The following is a 17,279-nucleotide window of genomic DNA, read 5'->3' on the forward strand; positions in this document are numbered from 1 at the left end:
GTTTCCATCTTTCCTGACCTCCTGTCCTTGAAGAGTACAACATTAGTACTTTTAAATCAACAACACTATTGTTCTCTTGCCGTGTTTTAATCTAAAAATTCAGAGGGAAACATTTCAAATAACAGCAGAAATGTAGTTTTAACTCGACCGTTGGTGTAGTTTTCTCAGGGCCCCGTACATCTGGCCCTCTGAGTGCAGGCCGTGGGTTTGTTTGGCAGTGAAATGCACACACTGCCTGTTAGTATCACAGCTTTTCTGAACAATGGAGTGAGTGTCTGAAATTAATTAGAAAAAAATTCTTTGCTCTTCCAGCTGGTGGTGCCTGGACACTCCTCCAAAATGGTCTCAGCCTCAGAACCCAAAACATAACAACAAACACTGCGACGCTTCTGACAAGACAAGACAAGGCAAGGCAAGACAAGATATAAGACAAGATATAAGACAAGACAGGACAAGACAGGACAAGACAAGACAAGGCAAGGCAAGGCAAGGCAAGACAAGATATAAGACAAGACAGGACAAGACAAGACAAGACAAGACAAGACAAGACAAGACAAGGCAAGGCAAGGCAAGGCAAGGCAAGGCAAGGCAAGGCAAGACAAGACAAGATATAAGACAAGACAGGACAGGACAAGACAAGACAAGACAAGACAAGACAAGGCAAGGCAAGGCAAGGCAAGGCAAGGCAAGACAAGACAAGATATAAGACAAGACAGGACAGGACAAGACAAGACAAGACAAGACAAGACAAGGCAAGACAAGACAAGGCAAGACAAGATATAAGACAAGACAGGACAAGACAAGACAAGACAAGACAAGACAAGGCAAGATAAGACAAAACAAGACATCCCAGTTATTGCTCAAACAAAATTACAGTAACATGAGAATAAACAAACAGAAGCATGCACTACTGTTCAAAAGTTTGGGGTCATCCAGATAGTTCCATGTTTTCCATGAAAACTTTATCCATGTGCTAACATAACTGCACAAGGGTTTTCTAATCATCACTGAGCCTTTCAACACCGTTAGCTAACACAATGTAGCTGGAAATGTTCCTCTGTACCCGGTGTTTTGTCGTTTGTCTCATGGTTTTGTGATTGTTTATTGCTTTTGTCATTTTGTCTCATTTTTGTAATATTTTGTCTTGTTTTTGTTTTGTTTTTTCTTGTCTGACATTTCTCGCTTGCCTCATGTTTTTGTCATTTTGTGTTTCCTTTTTGTCTCGCCTGTGTTTTTTGTCTTATTTTTGTCATTCTGTGTTTTACTTTATTCATTGTTTTATGTGTCATTTTGTGTTTTTTGTTGTCTCGCTTGTGTTGTTTGTCTACTTCTTTGTCGCTTTTTTCTTTGCCATTTTTTGTCTCCTTTGTGCCATTTGTATAATTTCTTGTCCTGCTTTTGTCCATTTTTTGTCGCTTTGTAATTTTTTTGTCAAATTTTTGTTTTTTGTTTTGCTTCGTACCGTTTGTCTCATTTGCATTTCGTTTCTCACTGTTGTCGTTTCGTGTCTAATATTTTGTCTCGTCTTTGTCATTTTGCTCATAAAGTCAAATACTACATCATTCAGTTCCAGATGACTAAATGTTTTGTGTATTTATAGATCCTCTGGAAGTTGTAATGTGTAAATGATAAAGTGAGGCATAATGTTGTTGAAACTGAATTCATTTTTCTGAAGAAATTTCAGGTTTTTCATGATGTTTTGGAAAAAGATAACTCCTTAAATGTGAACACTTTCAGAAAGTAACTAGTACAGGAAAGTAAGAAGTGACACTGGCAATAACACTGAGGTATTATCCTTTACCTTTTTATTCTAGTATGTAAACATAATCCACCCTCTATCACAGTTTTGTGCTTCTAGTTTCAGTCTCAGCCTTTTGACAAAACACCTTTTCTCATGTTTAAAGTACATTTTTTGCACTGTTATGCTCATACTGCATTGTTTCTGCTCCTGTTTTTCTTTTGTTGTAGCTTTATAATAGGTTCATGAACAGGCAGCATGGACACACACGCTTGTACTTCTATCTTAGTGAGGACATCCATAGGCGTAATGCATTTCCTAGAGCCTTACCCTAACCTTAACTGTCACAACTGATTGCCTAAACTTAATCCTTACCCTAACCCTAACCAAACCTCAATTCATACCTGTTCTCTAAAAACAAGTCTTCACCCTCAAACATGGCTGTTTAAAAGTGAGGACCGGCCAAAATGTCCTCACTTTGTAAAAATGTCCTCACTTTGTAAAAATGTCCTCACTTTGATAGTTAAATGCAGAAAATGGTCCTCACAATGTAGCAAGTACAAGAACACACACACACACAGACACACACACACACACACACACACACAGGTAATGATGGATGAGGCAGCCCCACAGTAGATCAGCATTACAGCGGGCAGCATGTGGCAGGGAGACGCATGTCCCCCAGCCTCGTCCTTTATTCCTCCGTCTCCCTTTCTATTGTTCACCACGTTTCCTCTTGGGGGAAACAGCCTCGTGTGTAAATGTGCGTGTCGGTGTGTGTTTCCACGGTGAATCGGACGCTTTGAAAACTCCGCCGCCAGGTGCAGAGCGAGCAGGAGAGAGGTGAGCCCACAAGGACAAACCTGATCAGTAAACAACACTTCACGTCTGCGTTCAAACCCAAAGAAACCGATCCGGCATCGGCCCCGGTACGGCCACAAAACGTCAGCGGATAAAACCAGCGGCTATCTGCACGGCTCGTTAATCCATTTCTAAGGAAAAACATCCGATAAAAGCTTGTAGTCGCAGCAGCTTTTTGACGTGTGGCTCCTCAGATGTGACGTCCTCACAGCTCGGCCTCGCTCCAGCGCCTAATGTGTGTCAGTGTGCTAATCCTTGACGACAAGCGAAGGAGGAATGATGGGATTGAGTCTTAAAAACCGGAGGCTGCATCCACACACACACACACACACACACACACACACACACACACACACACACACACACACACACACACACACACACACATGACTGAACAGCAGCACATACATTAATATGACAGTACATGTGTCTGGGAAGAGGAAGAAGCTGCCTTTTTATGGAAATGCACCGAAGACAAATTAGACAATGGCGAGGAAAATAGAGCAAGGGCCCTTTGTGTCTGGCTGAGAGAGAGCATATTAATCTATAGCAACAACACAAAACAATAACACTAAATGTAATGTAGGGTTGTGTGTTATTTTTCAATGTAAAAATGCTAATTAGGTTCATTCACAGATTGTTTTAAAGCTGCATTATTTTTGCGTTTCGCCACTTGGGGGCAGCAGAATGATCGGTAAACGTGTTTTTATAGTTAGCGTACCTTTATCTTTAATCAGTTCAATCACTTTAAATCAACATGAAGTCCGATATTTATGAGCTCCACAGTGTTTTCTAACAGCTTCTAATAAAAATCTCAGTTAGAATGTGAGAGAATCGAACAATATAGTATTTTACTTTACGATCAAAATGACAAAAGTCAGACAAAAACAAAAACAAGACAAAATATTACAGACATAAGATACAAAACGACAAACGCGAGAAACAAAATGACAAAAAAAGAGACAAAAAAGTTACAAAAAATATACAAACGAGACAAAAAATGACAAAACCATGAAACAAAATGGCAAAAACGTGACGCAAATGTTAAAAACCAGACAAAATGTAAGAAAAATGAGACACAAAACTACAAAAGCGATACACAAAATGACAAAAATGAGACAAACATGAAAAAAAGCAAAAAAGAGACAAAAAAGTTACAAAGCGACAAAAAATTGACAAAAACAAGGCAAGAAATTATACAAATGACACAAAGGAGACAAAAGATGACAATAAAAGAAACAAAGTAACAAAAAGGTAGACAAGCAACACAAGGGAGACAACAAAAACACAAAACAACGAATAAAGCAAAACACAAAATGACAGAAACATGAGATAAACGACAAGTCAGACAAAAAACAAAAAATAACAAAAACAAGACAAAATCTTACAAAAATTAGACAAAAAACAATAAAAGCGAGAAACAAAACGACAGAAAAATAGACAAGCAACCCAAGCGAGACAAAAAGAAAACACAAAACGACAAAAACATGAGAGGAACAACATGATCATAAGATAAAATACGATATCGATCAGTTCCAGATGACTGAATGTTCTGTGTCTTCATAGAAACTCTGGAAGTTGTAAAGTGGAAATGATGAACTGAGGCTGAACGCTGATGATGTTTTGTAGAAAGCCAATTCCTTAAATGTGAACTTTTTTGCACTAAAACAAAGGAAAATGTGGATTTGAGGTGACTTATAGGTTATTATCCTCTGATTTTACTGATCACATTGGGCTGAATGAGGAGTCTGACAGTCCTGCCATGTAACGCAGAAACGCAAGAGGAGATGCGGGAAGAGAAGATGTGAGTCAGTGAGATCAGTCTGCAGCCGGTAAATGTGACTCAGCGCTGACGTGGTGAGAAGTTCATTCATGTGAGTGTTTGAGTCTGAAAGAGATAAGCGTGTTGTTGGCATGTCTCTCCCTCTTTCACACACACACCATCTGTTGTCAGTTACAGCTCCAACTTTTCCTGTCCTGAACACACAAACAGTGGAGTTTTGTCCAAAGAAATGACACAAAACTAGCCTAGCCGCGCTAGACAACCCACGGCAACGAATTTAATTCTCTGCCAGGGTGGGTCTAGTTACCCTCCATAAGGCTCGAGGTTGGATGCTCCTAAAACTGGCTAGCTTGGAAAATCCAAACTGAATCTCCATGTAATCTCCTATCTCCATGTTAGGAGATACAGGAGAGTCAGTTTGGCATTGGGCGAATTGAATCGCGTTTCCCTCCCGGGACAGTTTGGTACGACCAATCATAGCACGGGAGGCGGGAGTTAATGCTGCGTCATCTTCAGCGCCTCGAAGATGATGCCGGAGGAGGAGGAGGGGGGCCAAAGCTAATCTTTTTGTGGTCTCTTGGCGTTTTGGATGGCGTTAGTCGTTGCCTCTTTTCACTTGACGTTTCCGACGATGAGGAGGCAGTGGATGGCTCGTTACTTTCGGCTTCTTGCCATTGTTTGTACAAAGGAAAATCCCGTTCCAAACGTGAGTAAATTTAAGCAACTTTTACACATACGCACCGACTTGGTTTGGCTCCGATTTAAAGTGATTCCTAACACCGCTAATTGTTCGGAAGGAGTCTTTTGTTGCATAGCCTTTTCAAAAATAAGTGTTGTACTTGAGAGTACCCCATGTATTCGCAGATTTTTGTGACAAAAACAGCAGTAATCATTCACCGCGACGCTTTCTCGGCTGCATGCCATTGTTGTTTGGACTACATGGACTTCAAGGTCGATTTGTTTGTGCGTCACATCCATGTTACGCTGATTGGTTCTTTCTCGTTCAAGCTGCATTCATTAGCCCCTCCTTTTTGAAATCCTGTCATCACAATGCCAGACTGACTTTATTTGTATTTATATTAATACATAAATAAAGTCAGTCTGGATTTTCCAGGCAAAAAACTGGCCGGACCAATCACCATGAAGTGTAGAGTCAGAAGGCGGGCGTAACGAAGTGACGACAGAGGCACGACGATTCTGACAGAAACAACCGGCGCACAATAAACAGTTATCTTTCGACTCGGCTTTGGCCACAGCCCTTAAAGATTTGGAGCTAAAATTCAACTTGAAAGATAAACAAAGGACGGCACTGAAGTGTTTCATTGAGAAGAAAGACGTATTTGGACTTATGCCGACGGGATATGGCAAATCCTTAATATACCAGTTGGCTCCGCTGGTTGGGAAGCTAATGGGACTTAGCCACAATCCGCCGGCGCTCTAGGAACTCCGTCAGCCTATTCGTTGCGCTGATTGGTTGTATACCTACCCAATTGCTGCAGAGTGATTTGAAAGACAACCCTTTAGCCCGCCTCCCTCCCTGTCAAGCGTTCCTAGACCCTTGTGTCTTAAGAGCTGGGTCTAGCGCGGCTAGGCTAACACATAACAGTAATATTTGCAGAATCACATGAGGCTGGTTCAGCCTGATGCTGTCATTTAATACAGCCCCCTGTTGATCTTCAAATATAAACATTGTTTCTTTAATTCTGACCAACATCTGCTCGTTAAACAAAGTGCTACATATTGTGCTCACATCTGTCCAGCAGAACACGGCGGTTCAGGCGCGGCTAACATGCTGGAATTAGTAGGAACATGCAGTTTGAAGATTATGCTATCCCAACAATGGACAGAAAAGTGCCCATTTTATTTTACACATGCACAGACAGCACAGATGGACGACCCAATTACTGCCTAATACTCTTCTTAATATCACCATCTGACATACTCTTTGAAAGAAACACAACAGTCATTACAGAAAAATGCATCCCTGATTTTAATATACCGACATATAAATATCCTATTGTAGTTCACTGCAAAAAATAGAAAATTCACTGTGGAAACCAAATTATTCTGGTCAGTGAGCATGTTTATTATAAGGAAGAGTACAATATAGCAACCAAGCTAGCAGCTTAAGCCCAAAATAATTCAAACCCATGGCAAAATTGTATTCATGCTTAACTTTTTACAATTCTACAGGCTTCTTCTGGCTGGAAATAACCAGAACAAGGGATAAAAAATGGTAAGATATCATCTTAGAGATATTAATTAGAAATATATGAACTATTTCTATGTATTTATTGAGCAATGCCCCTAATTAGGTTACTACCAAGTATAAAAAAACATGCAAATATCAAAAGGCTGGTATTAGTCTGAATATGTTTTTTGGTTTAACTGTTCTGGATCAGCAATAATTGATTTCTCTCACTGACTTTGGTAATCGTTCTTGTAGCAACAGTATTAGGTGAACATACGGATTTAATCCTTAAACGTGTGGGCTGTTTTTAAACATTATTAGATATTATGGATTACATTAATCCATATATTATTAGCATATTGCTTATAATCTTTTCAGACTCTGTTGTGTTTTAGCCATTTATGAAGCATTTATAAAATTTCGAGAAAAGTGTTTCCTATATTCATAACTACCTCTTACTGTAGATTCATATATTTCATACATACAGTTGTGCTCATAAGTTTACATACCCCGGCAGAATTTGTAAAACGTGCTCCATTCTTTCATGAAAACATGAATGATCAGAGCAGATACAATTGCATGAAAATAAATAGCTTTGTCTGAACACCAACCCTCAATGAAAGAAAAATGTTTTTGCTAAAAATAAAGGACAATATTTCACAAATTTGGCGAGGGTATGTAAACTTAAGAGCACAACTGTACGCTGTCCTCTTTTGCACTCAGCTGACTGTAACTTCTCACTGACGTCTTTGTGGTTGTTGCAACAGAGTCGTGACATATGAGGAATCTACAGCGTTTTCGTAGGAGTTTGTCAGCTTAAGCAATTCTGATTCTGGAAAATTCCAGGATTTTTAGAGCATCTATTATTTGCAACAGCACTTTCCTTTTCTTTTCCACAGCAGCTGTGAACTCAATGTTTTCTTTAAGAGCGCAACTTTTTTAATCTTCTGACTTCCCAAGTCGGAATACATTCTTAAAATGTTTCAGCTGAGGCTGATGACGCCCTCATCGACCTTAGCTTCTTCTTTCTGATGCTAACTGTGTGTGTTTTGTTCATTTTGTCATTCAGAGCTCATATTGTCTGATATGGGATCTAAATGGTTTCTGCATTTTCTGCTGATTCTCCACCATCATTAGCCTCAGATACATCTTTATTTGCAGAGCTGTCGTTATCAGAGCCCTCAGATGTCACAGGAAATGCTGTTCTGCGCTAAATTGGACACTCAGGTGCTGCATCATTGTGTTACTGTGACAGACACACTCCTGTATCATCGTACCAGCACACACACCAGGACGTTCAACTGGAAAAACCCTTTCCCTTCATAATTTAAATACTGAGTATACTCACAGAATGCTGAATGAAGAAACTGTGCATCTTTGAAAACATTCTCAACAATTATCAGATGAACAGGAATGATTTGAGTGATCATTATCTGGATAAAGAAATATTTTGGTTGGTTAATGTTTTATACATTATAGGCTAAGACAAGGGTGTCCAACATGCGGCCTATGGGCCAAAAACGGCCCTGCAGAGGGTCCGATCGGGCCCGCAGGACGACTTTGTAAAGTGTAAAAATTACAGAGAAGATATTAACTGCAATTTGTAAAACTAGAAATCAAAAATAAATCCCAGACCATGACAAGTTGTTTTGATCATAAAGTAAAATACTACATTGTTCTTTTACCATTTTGTGAGTCATTTTTGTGATATTTTGTCTTGTTTTTATTCTTTTTTCTCTGGCTTTTATCATTTGTGTCACGTTTTTGTCGTTTTGTTTCACAGTTTTGTCATTTTTTGTCTCGTTTTTGTATTTTTTTTGTAACTGTTTTGTTTTGTGTCATTTGTCTCATTTTTTTGTCATTTTGTTTCTTGCTTTTTGTTGTTTGTGCGTCACTTTTGAAATATTTTGTCTTGTTTTTCTTGTTCATAGCATTTTGTCTAACTTTTATCGTTTGCATCACATTTTTGTCATTTGGTGTTTTGCTTTATTCATTGTTTTGTGTATTGTTTTTGTCGTTTTGTTTCACAGTTTTGTCAATTTTTTTGTCGAGTCTGTACATTTTTCATCACTTTATAGCTTTTTTGTGAAATTTCTTGTCATTTTTTTGTTTTGTTTCGTGTTTGTCTAATTTTTTTTATCATTTTGTTTCTCGCTTTTGTTGTTTGTGTGTCATTTTTGGAACATTTTGTCATGCTTTGTTGTTTTTTGGCTTTCTTTTTAAAGTAAAATACTATATTTTTCAGCTACAGATAACTGTAACTAAATGTTGTGTTCCTTTGTAGACACTCTGATCTGGAAGTTGTAATGTGTAAATGATAAACTGAGGATGAATGTTGATGAAACTGAATTAATTTTCAGGTTGTTCATGAGGTTTTGTAAAAAGATAATTCCTTAAATGTGAACATTATCAGAATGTCCTTTTTTGCACTAAAACAAAGAAAACATTTGGAGTTATTTATAGGTTATGTTATGATTTTACGGGTCCGGCCCACTGGAGATCAAATCAGGCTGAATGTGGAACCTGAACTAAAATGAGTTTGACCCTCTGAGCTAAGACGCGAACAACATGCGTGCTAAACAGCTCAGAGCATCATTACATGGTGACCAGCTTAGATTCTCAGTCTTCTGTCGCAGCTATAACAGCTATGCAAATGAAGGGCGACTGCAAACAGCATGCAAACACTATTCAAATAACTCCTGCCTGTTTTACCTGTTCCCAGATAAACTCCTTTATTTGCATGTGTTTCTCCAGCAGTGTCTTCAGCTCCTCATGTGGATCCTGATCCGTTTACCCCCGCTTCCCCCGTGGGTCAGGCTGGGTGTCGCACACACTAATCGCCCCCTCTTCCTCCACACTTCAGAGGGATTTCCCTTTTCAGCAGCCACCCAGAGAGTGGCGGCACGCTGTAAGCGGAGGAAATCACCGGCGCCGCTCACACAAACACACCTTCAAACACACTGAACCCACAGCACACACACACCGGTTTGTTCGGCTAGACCCCGGTTGTGTGTCTGTAGGTGTGTTTGTTATTAGCTGAGTGCAGACTGCCTTGCCTTCAGCTGAATCCACACACGTGCACGCTCACATGCGCACACACCGTATGAGACTCTTATCGCTCTTCCCCAGAGAAGCCAATCCTGACTTCCTGCAATCGCTCCACACTCCCTCCGCTTGCCCACAAACAGGAAGGCAGTGTGTTTGTGCATGTGTTGTGTGTGTGTGTGTGTGTGTGTGTGTGTGTGTGTGTGTGTGTGTGTGTGTGTGTGTGTGTGTGTGTGTGTGTGTGTGTGTGTGTGTGGCCTCACAACAAGTTCCTACAGATAAACAAAGGCCTAACTGATATGCTCACCTTTTACCCATTCTGCATGCAGTAAACTTTTTCTCACTTTTCTCACACTGATGCCCTCAAACAGCTGTAAGATGAAGCTGTTCAGAACAAGAGGACTTCAATACTCAAAAATGTCTCCTCTGTGGACACATAAGCAAAGGAAAAACTATAAATAATTGCCCTAATCTACCCTAATTTGGAGCTACTGAGCCAGAACCGTCTTGCTCTAGAGGCTTTTCTAGTCAAACACTGGTCTATCCAAGAGAATTTAAAAAATAATACTGTGAAAACTGTTTGCTGTTTAGTTTAGATAGGACAAAAAATGTATTTTTTAATCACCATTTTGCTTAAATTCAGTGTTAAGATAACTATATTGTATCTTTGACGCTGCGATATTGTGAAATACTCTACTAGTTTATTATCCCCCGCCTCCACGAAGTGGAAAAGGGGGATATAGGTTTGGCCTCCGTCCGTCCGTCCATGCTTCCGTGCGTCCGTCTGTGCGTCCATCCGAGATGAAGGGGACAGCTTTTCTCGGAAACTATTACAGCTAGGATTACGAAATTTGGTGTATAGCTTCACACCATGGACACCTTGATCAAGTTCGAAAATGAGACCTGTGCGATAATATTTAACAGACTTATGGCCCTTTATCACTATTTTGGATATAGACTCATAGACATCACATGTGGCGGGGGATATTGATGACCATGTCGTCTTGTTCCTGTTGACAGCTTCCTGTCTCTCTTGTAGCAGCTTGGCTAATTTTATCTTAATTTCAACTAATACTATATTTACAGACTGGCCAAGCAAGCTACAGTTATGTTCTGAATGTCCAGAGAGCCTCATAAAGGTACAGACATTTGTGCTATAATCATAAATGTCCGCTTTGATCAACACCTTAACCTGTATGTGAAGACGAACAATAAGAAAGTGCGTCTTTATGCAGACGACACGATATTCCACATAGATCTGTTCAATCGTCTTTTCAGCATTCATGAGCCTTTTCAACAGGTCTACCTGTAGGATTTAAAATGCTTCTTCATGCTAAGACAATTAAATTCAAGATATTTTCTGCTGGTTGACTAAACATGTCATTTTTTTTCATCCTCACATGCAGGAAAAAGCAGCTTTTTGTGATTATGTTGAATGTTGAAGCTGTTACGAGTAAGAATCCACGAGTGCATTTACATGTTTTTGGTCATTGTTAGTGTTACACATAGTTTTATTTGTAGGTTTTGTAAATTCTAAATTCTAACCGTTAAGTTAGACACTGGCCTTGATTCCTAACGTGTCCAAACTTCAACTCTCTGAACCCTGAGCAGCTTCTGAGTGATTTTGTTTAGTAAAGTCACATTTTAACTCACCTTGGGCTCATTTTTCACTCTAATATGAAGTCCTGCACCTCTATGGAAACAGCTCAACCATGACTAGAAGTAGGGACAACTCAGAAATGTATTTTGTGCAGCACAGCAGTTATAATGCCATAAATCATAAAAACATTTCAGCTGAAGGCGGAAGTGCCCTCGAGCAAAAACTGAGAACTGCCCCGGGGTCTCAGGCTACCATGCTATTTTTGTTTGCATAATTTATAGCAAATTTTTCATAAGAATTTGCTACACTGACAAACGATATCTACCATCTCTGTCGAAAATGTGCGAAAATACTGAAAAACAGCCTCATTGCCAAAAGTTTAAGTCAATATAGTAAAATGTCCTGTTCTGGGTGACCAGAATTCAAAATGCCAAAGCTGTCACATAAAGTTTCTAAGCTTACATTCTTAGCATTTTAGCTTAAAAACAACAAAACAACTATTTCAGTTCTCATCACATACAAATAATAAAGAATTTTGAAGCAAAAACACTGTAGGAATCACTTATATTCCAGTAGAACCAGCTCTAGTAAATAGGGCTAGACCCGAATATCCAAATATTCGTTCGCTACGGCGGTATCCGAATATCCCTCCCCCCCACTGTCGGACGTCACCAGGCAGAAAGAATATGCAGCGTTACTGTCTTCCCTCCACCTTCGGCCCACATTGGCTCATCCTGCGTGTTCTTCGGCTCATTTCGGCTCCTCCATTCGTGTTTGTTACCACCACCCGAATGGCCGGGTTGCTGCCGACTCGGACGTCACGCTTCACTTCGTTGCATAAACACAAGACAAGATGCTGAAGACCTCTGCTGTTTGGGAATTCTTCAATCTAACTAAAGACTAAACGAGGGTAAAATGTGAACCCGGGAGACCAGACGAATGGATCCGAATATTTGGCCCGTCTCCGCCGCCGCCAACCCCCCCCCCCCCCCCCCCCCCGGTCGGACGTTACGGGGCGGAACGAACATCCGGATATTCGTCTTTAATAGGGCCCAAATATTCGGAGGCCAGAAACCACTATTCGGGCCAGCCCTACTAATAATACACTAAATGTTGCAGTAATTGTAGAAGAGGCCGACACATAAAAAAAAATCAGCATACAGTACAGTGGCACCTGTACTTACGAAGGTCTCTACATACGGAATTTTCAGGTTACGAAATGCCTCAATGGGAAAATATTGCCTCTTGTTACGAATGAAATTTCAGAATACGAAAGGCAAAAATACAGTACGCGCTGCTACTCGCAGCTCCCAGAGTTTACCGACCGTAAACATACTTGTAGCTGCTCTGCCATTGGCTATCGCCTAGCATCTTCCTGGCATCCCATTGGCTAGGAGGAACCTCTATGTGTATGTGTGTATCCCAGCATCCTCTTCGTTTTTCCGTCGGGCCACGAAGTGTTCGGACAGTTTTACGAGTGTGTATTGACTTTTATGCAGTATGGACCCCAAGAAAGTGATGGAGAAAAGTGGAAAAGAAGAAAAGAAGAAGAAGAGAGTTTAGGAAAATTCCATGAAGTTTCGGAATTTGTTGAAAAGAATCACCCAGATAAAGTGTCCACTAGTCGGGCTATCGCTCACTATGATGATGTTTGCCTTGCACATTTTCGAAGGATTGTTAAAAGCCGACAAAAGCTTTTTTTCCTTGGATCGGTTCTTGACAAAACGTCAGGCAAAAACCACTGCTGAGAGAGAACATGAACCAAAGAAGGCAAAAGGTGACGACGATAGCAGTTAAAAGGTAAATGAACATAATTTTTATTCTTTGTTTTTTACATTATGTACAACTCTCATTTTATGTTTATTGTGCAGTAATCTAATTGTAACATGTATTTATTACATGTTTTGATGCATTTTTATGATTTATAAAAAATTTATGTCCGAATATTGGGGGGCTTGGAACGGATTAGGGCATTTACATGGAAAACGCGTCTCTACTTACGGAATTTTCAGGTTACGAAACTACTTCCGTAAGTAGAGGTACCATTGTATAAATGAATAAAAACCTGTACAGTGTAATGCAGTGTATATTCTTACCTCAACAAATGTATGTGTGGACGGTGATGTAGTGAACTTAATTATATAAACTGCTATTGATAATATTCTGTCCATATTAACCATATTACCACTGAGTCCAATATGGCTGAAAATGACATCCAACTGCAAGATAATTAAATGTAATAAATAAATCATTACAAAAACTCCACAGTAGACGGTATTCTGATGAAAACACAGCAGGACTGCATCACTAAAGCATCCTAATAATACGCTCCACTGTACTTCACGGTATCTGAACTTCAACTAAAAATATTACCACACGCGGCTCCATGATAGGCGCATTAGCCAGCGCAGTATGGGAAGCTCAAGAGATCATCAAGGACACCAGTCAAGTGGTCCACACTCTATGGAAAACGATACTGGGGCATTAAATCACACGCTGCCCACTTCCCAGACAGTTTCTTCCCACAGGAGGCCAGGATGACGGAGCGTGCTCCCACTCAGGCACTGCTCACCAACACCGCACATCCTTCTCTGTCAAATATCACACTACAGAGAGGTAAATATCACTTTATTTTAGCATTCTGAGCTCAATATGTGCAGAAATAACCGTCACAATTCAGACTGAATTCGTGGACGGTGTTTAAAAAGGAGAATAAAATCACGATCGCGGGACATTAACGTGGCACTTCTGTTTAGTATTTGTATTAATTGGCTCTAGCGGTGCTGTGATCTAATTAAAGTAATGACTGACGTGGTGGGGGGGGCATTTAATCAGAGCGCTGTTAGAGCCAGACTACAGAGTGCAGGGTTAGGCAGATTAACATGGGATTACAGCCATCTGCACGGAAACTGTCTAGGAACAGGAGAAAAACAACGAGATGGATGGATGGATGGATGGATGTCCGTTATGTCCATTTAAAAATATATATATTTCTGTGTCATGCTTAGTGCCTGGATTTGTCAGCTTTTCATTCATGTGTTTTATTTACGATGTTTGACGTTTTATGATTGGTTTCTGTCGTCATTTTTCTTTTCTCTTGCTAAAATGCCTCTTGATTTCTTTGTTTTACCCGAACACTATAGAACAGATAGATAAACGACACAAACGATGCACAAAGCAATGAATAAAGCGAAACACAAAATGTCAGAAATGAGACAAAAACACGAGTGAGGCGAAAAGGAAATGCAAAACGCCTAAAAAGGGGAAACAAAATGACAAAAACGTGAGACAAACGACAGAAATCAGACAAAAAAAAGACAAAAACAATAAAAATAAGACAAAATATTACAGAAATGAGACAAAACAACAAAAAATGAGACAAATGACACGAAATGAAACAAAAAAGAGAAAAAATTTGACAAGTAAGAAAGCGACTAGATAGATAGATAGATACATAGATAGATAGATAGATCTGTTCCTAATGATCATTTTTATTGTTTTTTAATTATTATTAATCTATAAAATTGCAAAAAAATTATAATATAGGCCGATAAGTGTTTCCCTTTCTTCCTTAAGAAATTACTCAAACTGGTTGATAGATATTTAAATAGTTGTTGATTAATTTCATAAATTACAACCAACTGTTGACAGCAATCAGCTGTAACATTAAAACCGGTGACTGGTGAAGTGAATAACGTTGATAATCTCTTTCCATTACGACGTTCTGCTGGGAAACCTTTGGTCTTACATTCATGGGGATGTTCTGTGGACATGTACCACCAACCTAAACACTGTTATAGCCCAGCTTTGGGGCAACATCACTCCCTCAGAGAACAATGAAGTCCGACACTCTGCAAAAACTGTTCAGGAACGCCTCGAGGAACACGACCAAGAGCCCAACGCTGATAGAGCTGATACAGTCAGGGCTGTGTGGGCGGCACAGTAACAAGCAGGTGGTGGATATGTGTTGATATAAAGATAACTAGCTAGACATTTAGCTGGGGAGATTACTTAGCTTTAATACAGATAACTACTGTATCTATTTATCAGCTAGTTAGCTTCATAAGGCGACGAGATGAACATTTACTACCCAGAGTGCACCACAACAACAAATAGCAGTGACTGGGTGTAACAATGGAGGGTTGACTGTGATGTCTGAGAGGAGAAGACTGCTACTCGACAAGGACATCGAGAAAAATTTAACATAGCAGCAGCAGCAGTTTAGAAGTCCCTACCGGACATTTGCTGCCAAAATCGGCCCTAAAAGATGCCCTATGGGGGTTTCTTGCAGTCAGAACATGCAGAAATGTCCAGCTTCCACTAAAACAATCCACAAGTTCCTGCAGTAGAAAACCGCTTATAATCCAACAGATAGATATGGATTAGTATGCACATAGTGACGGAGATAATCCAGTCATTTCCACACAAAGGATTTCTGTTTCCTGCCAAAACAACTGTAAAGCACCAGCTGGCTCAAACTGACGTCCGGCGCAGAGCGAGCGAGGAAATAAAAATGTAATAACGGGGATGGAGAAGAGCGGGAAAAGTAAAATTCATGGACACAGCTCCCACTGACGGTTATCTCCTCCAGTCTGCCTTCACTGTGCTCTATTGGGTTTTTCTACTTTTTCCCAGTAGAAGCGCAGGTTCTGCTTCACAGTGACAAGCAAAATAGTCAAAATGTGCTGGATGTAATGTGATTGTTATCATTTACACGTTACAACTTGTAGATCACAGAGGATCTATAAAGACACAAAACATTTAGTCATCTGGAAGTGATCAATATAGTGTTTTACTTTATGATCCAAATGACAAAAGTCAGACAAAAAAGGCAAAAAACAACAAAAAGAAAAGAAAATATTACAAAAATTAGACACAAAACGGCAAAAGCAAGAAACAAAATGACAAAAAAATGAGACAGATGACACAAAAAAGATACACAAAGTTAAACAAAGAACTTACGAAGCGACAAAGAAATGGACAAAAACGAGACAAGAAATTATACAAATGACACAAACGAGACAACAAAAAATATTCCAAATGTTATGAAAACAAGACAAAACGACAAAAAAAGACAAAAAACAAAAAAACAAGACAAGATATGACAAAAATGAGATACAAAACAATAAAAAATTAACAAAGTGAGACAAAAACACCACCACAAAACCACAAAAACGATGCACAAAACAACGAATAACTCAAAACACAAAATGACAAAAACAAGACAAAAACACAAGCGAGACAAAAACGACACACAAAGCGACAAAAATGAGAAACAAAAAGGCAAAAACATGAGACAGACGACAAAATTCAGACAAAAAGCAACAAAAACAAGACAAAATATTCAAAAACGTCAAACAAAATGACAAAAGTATGACACAAACAACAAAAAACAGGCAATAAAAAGACATAAAAAAACAAAAACAAGACAAAATATGATGGACATGAATCAGAAAATGACAAAAACATGAGACAAACGACAAAAGTAAGACAACAAACAACAAAAACAAGACAAAATATTACAAAAATGAGACACAAAACGACAAAAGAACAATCTAGTATTTTACTTGATGATCCAAACAACTTGTCATGGTCTAGAAATGATTTTAAATTTATAGTTTTACTAATTTATAATCTGCAGTTAATGTCTTCTCTGTAATTTTTCCACTTTGAGGGCCGGATTGGACCCTCTGGAGGACCACTTTTGGCCCACGGGCCTCATGTTGGACACCCCGATCCAGACAATAAGTGCAGTAAATGTCCTTGGGTGGCATTCATTGATGATTTAAAGTGCTGTTTTTGTTCTGTTGGCACCACATGAAAGCTGCTGTGAGCTGAGTATCATATAAGTTATTATGGGATGTACTGATCACCAGGAGGGAGAATTAGAATGAAGAAAAAACAACAACAAGCATAAATAATATCAATAATAACAGGATTAAAGTCTGGATCATGGTGATGGATGGGAATATTAGTAGATAGGTTATTGATCTCTTTGTTATTATGGCTGGAGATGTGTGGCTCTGCGCACACGCACGCACACACACACACACACACA

This window comes from Acanthochromis polyacanthus, chromosome 21 (genome assembly GCF_021347895.1).
Source record: "Acanthochromis polyacanthus isolate Apoly-LR-REF ecotype Palm Island chromosome 21, KAUST_Apoly_ChrSc, whole genome shotgun sequence".
Classification (NCBI taxonomy): Eukaryota; Metazoa; Chordata; class Actinopteri; family Pomacentridae; genus Acanthochromis; species Acanthochromis polyacanthus.